This window comes from Epinephelus moara, chromosome 2 (assembly GCF_006386435.1).
Source record: "Epinephelus moara isolate mb chromosome 2, YSFRI_EMoa_1.0, whole genome shotgun sequence".
NCBI classification, from domain to species: Eukaryota; Metazoa; Chordata; class Actinopteri; order Perciformes; family Serranidae; genus Epinephelus; species Epinephelus moara.
Window position 1 is genome coordinate 12,856,930 of NC_065507.1, and position 8,578 is coordinate 12,865,507.

The window sequence follows — 8,578 nt, forward strand, 5'->3', positions numbered from 1 at the left end:
CTGGCTGCTGCTTGTTTCGTTCTCTCTGTTCATATCAGTCCTCCACCCTCCCTCTTTTTCTCTCCCCCTGTCTGTGCATCTGTAGCCCCTTCTCTGTCTCCCTCTTTTTCTCCTCCTCCCTCACACCTCTGTGTGTCTCTCTCCGTCGCTCCCTCTCTCGCTGTCTGTTCTTCCATGAAATTAAAGCGCTCTAAGCTGCTGTTTAATCAGAGCCTGTTTGGGAAAGTGCTGCGATGACAGAAACTGTCCATCCCAAGTGCTGTGTCTGTGTATGCATGTATGTACTGTTTATGTGTGTGTGTGTGTGTGTGTGTGTGTGTGTGTGATAATGACTATTATTCTATATGATGAAGAGAAAAAGGCAAGAAATCTGCATGTTTCTGCATCTCTCCATGTGTTTTTGCACACGTGTATGCACAGCGAAAGATGTGTTTAGATGGCCATTAATCCATAGATAATCAGTATTAGCAGGTGGTGTGGCCTGATACAGTGATGATTAACTAAAAATCTGGATTGTTTGGAGGCTGGATAAATGAGCACAGATCAACAAAGCTAATTAAATACCATTTGCCGCCACAAATCAGTAGTTAATGCGTCAGTGTTTGCCATGGTGGAGGTGGGAAAGGGAAGGCATGACTGAAGCCTGTGAGCTGGTGGAGAAAAAATAGAGACTTTACTGACTGTAATGCATTCACGTATTTCCCTAATGATACAGATTTTGTCGGTGCTTAAAGGAATAGTTTGACATTACTGAGAATGACACCACACTTTTATGCTGAGAGTTAGATAAAAAGATTGACGCCACGCTAATGTCGCTGCATGCATTATGTCTATGTGTGCTTGTATCTGTCTGTCTGCAGCTAATTTCACATACTACAGGACCTATCAACCTAATATTGTATTGCACATTTATGAGTGTATGTTCAAGGACCTCTCGTGGTTACGGTGATTCACAATTTTTGAAAAACCTATTGTATTGATTGCTCTGTTTTATTCCATCATTGACCCTTCACTTCACCTAACCTGTCACTATGGGTCGCAAGTTATCAACAACTGCTAATAACATAGCAAAAGGAATTTCCAGCAATCACTTCTGCTAACAACAAGCCTTACCTAATCTGTCGCTAGCCACATTTTGGCTGTCATCATGGCTCAAAAGCTGACGTCCAGAGAAAAATTTGGTTTTAGTTTAAACGGCAGCACATTAAGTTCATAGATGATATGATCCTTTAAAGTTAGGGACTCATACAAGATATAGGCCGGGAGTCAGGTCCAGCCCTCATGATGTTTTCTGTCAGCCTATACCTTGTGTGATCACAAATTGATAACGAGCACCCCTAACTCGGGGCCGTTTAGTCTCAGGAGGCCCCTTTTTTGGGACATGTTTCTAGCAACATGATGTAAATCCAAAAATTAGGGCACTACAATGGCATAAATAGTCATACAAGTATGAAATTTGGCAAGGAGTATCCTGACACAAAGGGGAAAGTAGCAAAACAAGAATGTTGGGCTTGCTGACATTTTATTTCAACATATGACACACAACATCCCCCCTCAAAAAACAAAAAAATGACTATCCGTTTGATAAATTCTGATAAAAAATGATTATTTTTCATCACTTAATGTTTAATATCACTGCTTCACTTGTACATAGAAAATAATGATAAATAATAATAATAAATAAATTCCAGTTTTTGTTATCTTTGCCACCATCTTGACTAGAAGTGAGCCAAAACTCCCCTTTATTCCACTACTGCCATGCATACACACTGGACACCCATCCTGCACTGCACTCCCCGGAGATCTACCTTCTACTGAGTGCATTTTTCTTGGTTAGCACATCTCGTTTGTTATCTACAAAAACAGAAATTTTAATTTTTAATTTAATTTTTAATTTTATATACTTTATTAATCCCCGAGGGGAAATTCAATTTTTCACTCTGTTTGTCAATTACACACAGGTCGGAACACACACATGCACAAACTGGACCTATACATGCACTAAGTGGAGAGATGTCAGAGTGGGCTGCCCATGACAGGCGCTCTGAGCGGTTGGGGGGTTCGGTGCCTTGCTCAGGGGCACCTCGGCAGTGCCCAGGAGGTGAACTGGCACCTCTCCAGCTACCAGTCCACGCTCCATATTTTGGTCCGGACGGGGACTTGAACAGGCGACCCTCCGGTTCCCAACCCAAGTCCCTATGGACTGAGCTACTGCCACCCCGAAATGTGAAAAGTTAAAGCGTGCTGCAAGTACAGTATTCCTTGTCAAACGACAGCCAAGTGAACGGATAAACAGTCATTCATCAAGAAATATTTACATAATATAACTCCCCTTTACACCACAAATTGTCATTTTCATATTTGTTTTTGTGTTCCGATTAATAAATGAGCTTTAGAGGCACTGGTGGGTGGACTTTTTTAACTTTGGACAGAACCAGGCTAGCTTATTCCCTCCGCTTTCATCCTTACACTAAAGCTAAGCTAAGCTAAGCTAATTGCTGTGCAAGTGGTAGGTCTATTGGTCTGCTCCTCTGTCTCTTGGCAAGAAAGCAAATAAAGCCTACATATTTCCTAAAATGTTAAACTATTTCCTCAACAGAATTCAGGGTCATCGGATAAAAGCTAATGCTAAACTAGCGCACTTTTAAAATGAAGGGTGTTGTGTTATGCTTTTGGTTCAGGTTGAAGTTATGAGCTGCGTGCTTGGTACAGAGTGAAATTTCATCGCGTCGTGTCTGCATACACAATCAGAACATCTCTCTCTGTCTACAGTATGTACTGTAGTATGTTTACGATCCTCTGTTTACGAAAGCCTCGCACATTCCAGCTCTTATCAGTGTTGCAAAAAACAGGAGTGAACATTGCAAACTGTTTTATCCACTGAAAACACAAACTGACAGATCCAAACAATCATATCAGATACAATTAAACAAACACAGGCATCAGTCAGACACCGTTGCTGTGTACATGGAGCTCACACAGAATTGGCACGCAGGTGTACACGCACACACAGTTGTTAAATCATAGGGATGGACTCTGAAGAAGAAGCAGCCGTGATTGATTGGAACCGTTTTCCTTCTCCTCATGCACGTCCAGACATGCTCTCCACACTCATACACTTATAAGTTATAAATGTGCTTGTGACGAACGAGTGGGGAACAAATTACATGTCGTTTATGATATATTGTGCAGATCACATCCACGAAAGTATCAGAGCACTTCCTGAGCATAGTGACCATCCCTCTTCTCTACCTGTATGTAGAGAATCACAATGATAGCTCTCATTACTGTGGTGCAATCAATCCGGGGCCTGTACCGCACACGAGCTGTAGATGGCAGTAGAGGTGCAGCTCACTGTCAGGCGACTGTGACTGTGTGCTTCTGTGTAGGTGTGTGCGTGTACCTGCAGAAATCTGTTTGTGTTTGTGTGAGCGAGAGAGAGGCTGCGCAAGAGTGATCAAGTAGAAGAAAAAAATTCCAGCAGTGAAAGGTATTGGAGTTTTATTTTACCTGTGCTCCCACGCACATTGTTTTACAGACATTGGAGGGAAAATTGTCTATTCTAAATCTTGTTCGTGCCACCATTTGTCTCTATAATCCATGGCAGAACAATAGGCTGATGTGATCAAACAGTATCAGCTTGTTCCCTGGTTATTAAACGTCATGTCTGACCCAGATTCCTACGCAGCACTTACTGTCACACTCACTACCTTTCCTAGAGTTGGATATAATAGAATGGGGGTAAATATAAAGAAGGAATGACACATAATTTTATTTCCACGCAGCTTTAACAAGGCAAGTCAGCGCTGCTGTCAAACCTTTCACCCGAGCCAAAATTAGCAATTCATCATCGTCCAACGGAGGATTGTGGTTTACTGTACCGTCCAGAACTGTACATTTATTTTTTAGTGTTTCATCCAAATACTTTTGATCATGTTTAACAGCCATTACGTGTCTTGTCTTTCTTTATTTCTTTATTTCTTTCTCTTAACCCTGTTGCTTTAATCTCACCATCTCCATCTGTCTCTTATTTTATCAGCTGATCGTCAGGGTCATCAGTAGAATCACTACCTGCCATCAACCACTCTTAAGCCCCACTAACTGTCAGATAACTCATCTGAGCTTTAACTGATGGGCCTGATCTTTGTGTATGTGCTTTGTCTCTGTGTGTGTGTGTGTGTGTGTGTGTGTGTGTGTGTGTGTGTGAGGGAGGGTGCGTGTGCCACAGAGCCATCAGCTTAAGCTACTCCACATGATGAAGAGCCACTCGCGTGCATTCCTCCGTGGCCCCCACCCTCTTCCTCTCTCACCTCCCACAATCATACATCTCTCCCTCCCTCACTCCACCTCTCAATTTCTCACTTGGCCTTTGCGTCCGTCCCTCTGGCCTCTCCCCCCCCTCCCTCCACCAGAGCTCTCATTACCTCTCTTTCTCAGTGACATCCAGTGAATGGCTGGCCATCAGTTTCTGACACCTCGATGTTCTCATCTCATCTCATCTCTTCGTCGCTCTCCTTTTTTTCTCCCCCCCTTTCACTTATACCGCAACTGTCTTTATCGCCTACTCCCTCTCACTGTTCTTCCTCTCTAATTTCCTATCTACCTTTCAGTCCATAGAGTCACCTCCTGGCTGTCTGTTGGTCAGGCTCTCTGTCAAATACTCTGTCTCCACAGCCTGTGGATTGTGCTTTGTCTGTTTCATTCCTCTCTCTGTCACTCATATATCCAATGTCAGTGTCAATCCTATGGGGCTTTTGAATATATACAGCACATAGTTAGTCCACAGCAAATGTCATATACTTAGCCAGATTGCTATTTTTGTGAGGCAGCATCCATCTCTCACCTCGTTTTTAGTTCTTTGTTGCTCTTTTTATTCAGTTTTGTGTCTTTTATTTCCTCTTTTCTTCTATCCAATGGCAGAACACACACACACACACACACACACACACACACACACATGTCCAGTATACACACCAGCTAATCACACACCCGGTGGGACCTTCAGCGGGAAGCCAGGGCAGAATGAAGACATCATTAGGGGAGTCAGCATACTGGACTCCTTTCATGATGTCAAGGACTTGGACAAAGTATTCCCGTCCATGTTCTCGTCCCGTCGGGGCCCTATAGTGATGCCACTGAAACTCATTCTCTGCTCTTGCCTCTCTAACCCCCCCATCATAAAGCTCACGTCTTTTCAGACTGGCATGTCCACCGAGTACCTCTCTTCTCAGTCATGGCCTGAGAGGGTTTTTTTTTTTTCCAGTGATGAGAACCTCGGCGAGAAGGAATCTCATTATTTTTGGTGGATGGGATCTGCTGTTGGATGTTCCACACAGCAGTGAGAGTAAATTATGGTTGTAGCCCTTGAAACATCTATTGCCAGAAGTTAACAATATCTCTGATTTTAACAAAGGAGCGCTGCAGTTGTAGTGGGTTGTTAGTGCGGCGCAACAATAGCAGCCACGAGCAGTGTTTTGCATATCATCAGATGCACTCCAGGCCCTGTTTTTAAAGATGTTGAAAGTTGGTGAAAAGTTACATTTGACAATAAAATCTTACTGAAATTTAAGTTAATATAATTACAATCACTAAAATGATCCCTTTGTATTCTGTAACTGCAGGAACTTGCCTCAAGGAAGTAAAGATTTGATATACAATAAGTAAAGGTGTAATTGATAACATAAATAATAAGCAAATTGCATTCAGGTAAGGTAGTTTCTGGGTCTTGGTATTGTTCATGCTGGCTTACTGGGGCACTTAAGGGTGCAGTCACATATGAGTGGAATTAACATTGACAAAATCCACCTCCTGTTCACTTTTATTCAATGTGAGCAAAGAGGTGAATAAAACAAAGGTGACAAACCAAATTCATATCTTCGCATCACATGGGGTTCAACTTTGGTGAACTTTGATTGATGAAGTCGCAGCCTCAGCCAATTGCATAGAAGTATATAGCCTATAGGGAGACACAGATTTTTGCTGTGTTTAATCAGCTGATATTTTTTAATAGTGGTCATGAACAATACAACATGCCCCACATAAGAGATGCTGCCTGATTGGCAGTGAGTTAGGAGACAGGCATGGAGTGTAAGAAAATTGAAAATAACGTAATGTTTAGTATTTATTAACGATAAGCTAGCAAACATGAACCAGCAAGCTGTGTCACAACTGTCATGGCCCACGTTATTGCCTTGGGAGGCAATGGTCACCTGCATGCATTCCCTCATGTGTGACCATACTCTAATGAAACAGTCATTGTAACAGAAGTTTGGCTACCCTGTGCTTTTCCCTTTAAGTCAGAGTCCATAGTGAAAAAAGGTCTATTGAATTGAAGGAAGCCACTCTTAAATGTGACTCCTTTGCTCTTCCTACTTTTAGTGCATATCCATTTACCTGATTTTAAGAGCATTTTCAGCTTCAGCATTAAAAAAAATGAAGTGGAAATGTGGAAAAACTGGAAAAAATTGGGATAAATGTCTAAATATTTTTAAGGTTTTCATATTTGGCTGTGGTGAAAAGGTGGCTATATCAATAAAAGCAAAATGTGACAGTACGATGGAAACAGACTTTGACAGAATAAATTATGCCATACATGTAACATGTGACTTATTTTCATTCATTTATTCATTCAACCTTTATTTTGACTCAGAAATACATTGAGGCAGAGACCGCATTTACAATATAAAAAACAATATAAAATAAAAGCACTTAGACACAGAAAAAAAAACAAAGAGAAACTTACATAAAAGTGGCAACAAGTACGGAAGAGGATTAGGGCCACTGTGGAAAAAAGTCAGAACTCACTTTTTTTTCCCCCACAGTGGCCCTAATCCTCTTCCGTACATATCTGACAAAAAATATCAAAGAAAGTAAGAATTGAAATTAAGTTTTTTATAGTTTATTTATAGATTTTATAGCTTATGTAGAAAAAGCATATCATTTTGTTTTAGATAGCTACTGAATATTTAAAAAAATAAAAAGGAAAAATGAAAACCATGAGACAGATGGGTTTGCCTTTTTGAGGACGTATATAGCAAATAGCATTGTTTTAAAACTAACAGCATTCTTTTCTTTATCATTTGTCTTTGAACACAGGTATATTTCCAAGGTGGCAATCTGAATTTCTTGCAAGGGCCTGCTCTCTCTGCGGGCCCCTTCAACCCAGGGGCCCCAGTGCAATCGCGCTGCCTGCACTGTCTATATTAACACCCCTGTCTCAGATTATTACATGACACAAACATAAATGACATATTGACATCATTCGGCATAGTTTTCCAACTTCTGCTCTACGCTATCTTTCTGTGCTCTCCTCTCTTTCATTGGCTTAATGGCACTGGACTGGAGAAATAGTGCCATCAACTGTTTATCTTTGTATTCCTGATATTAACACAAAGCATGGTGTGGTGGTTAGCACTGTCGCCTCACAGCAAGAGGGTTCCTGGTTCTGTCCTGGATGTGGGAGCCCTTCTGTGTGGAGTTTGCATGTTCTCCCTGTGTCAGTGTGGGTTTTCTCCGGGTACTCCGGCTTCCTCCCACAGTCCAAAGACATGCAGGTTAATTGGTGACTCTAAATTGTCCGTAGATGTGAATGTTAGTGTGAATGGTTGTCTGTCTCTATGTGTCAGCCCTGTGATAGTCTGGTGACCTGTCCAGGGTGTACCCTGCCTCTCACCCAGTGTCAGCTGGGATAGGCTCCAGCCTCCCCGCGACCCTCAAGAGGATACGTGGTTAGAAAATGGATGGATGAATGGATGGACATTTTTTTTCTTTTGCATGTTGTCTGGATATTTGGTAACAATTTGGACTGCATTTAAATGGAAACCTGAATAATGGCAAGTAAAAATGTCTGTTGCCCGTGGCTGAGTGAAGGCTTTGCTTATGCAGTGTTTACCCACACAGGTGTTTCACTTATACGGGCTGATTAGACCTCTTCTCAGGGCTGCGTGAGCTTGTACAGACCATACTTCATTCACATCTCCCTCACGTGCCTGCTCCACCCCTGAAGCTGGGACAACACCCTTATCATTCTTTTTGGTATGTTGACTTCGGTGCCCTCACTTAATTTCCAACAAAGCTTCACCCAACTTCAACCTGAAGTGTAATTAACCAGAATAAATGAGCAGGTTTTGAGATATCTGTATTGTCCCTGAGGCAATTCATCAGCCCCATCTTTTCCCAGAACCATTGTTGCTCTGGACGGGACAGTTTTCTCAGGTACTGTGTCTTCTGAAGAAAGTAGTCGCAATGAAAACTGCTCGGTGAGATCTGTGGATTATCCAGAATATGTGGGACCTTGTTTCTGGTGTTACATTTTTAAAATGTAATTCTTCAATGCCGTGAGCCCCACGAATAAAATCTATTCACCTCCATAGGCCACTTTCACAGCAGGTACTTGTCATAGCAGAAAAAGCGCTGGTGGAGGTTACTCTTACGCCTACGCACAACTACTGTATAAATCAGCCTTTGTGATGGCTCGGGTCCATTTAAGTATCACAATAAGCAAGCAGCTATGTGCAGTATTTGGACCCTGGAAGTGACACATCTTAATGGAATTCAGTCATCATTAATATTATTAATT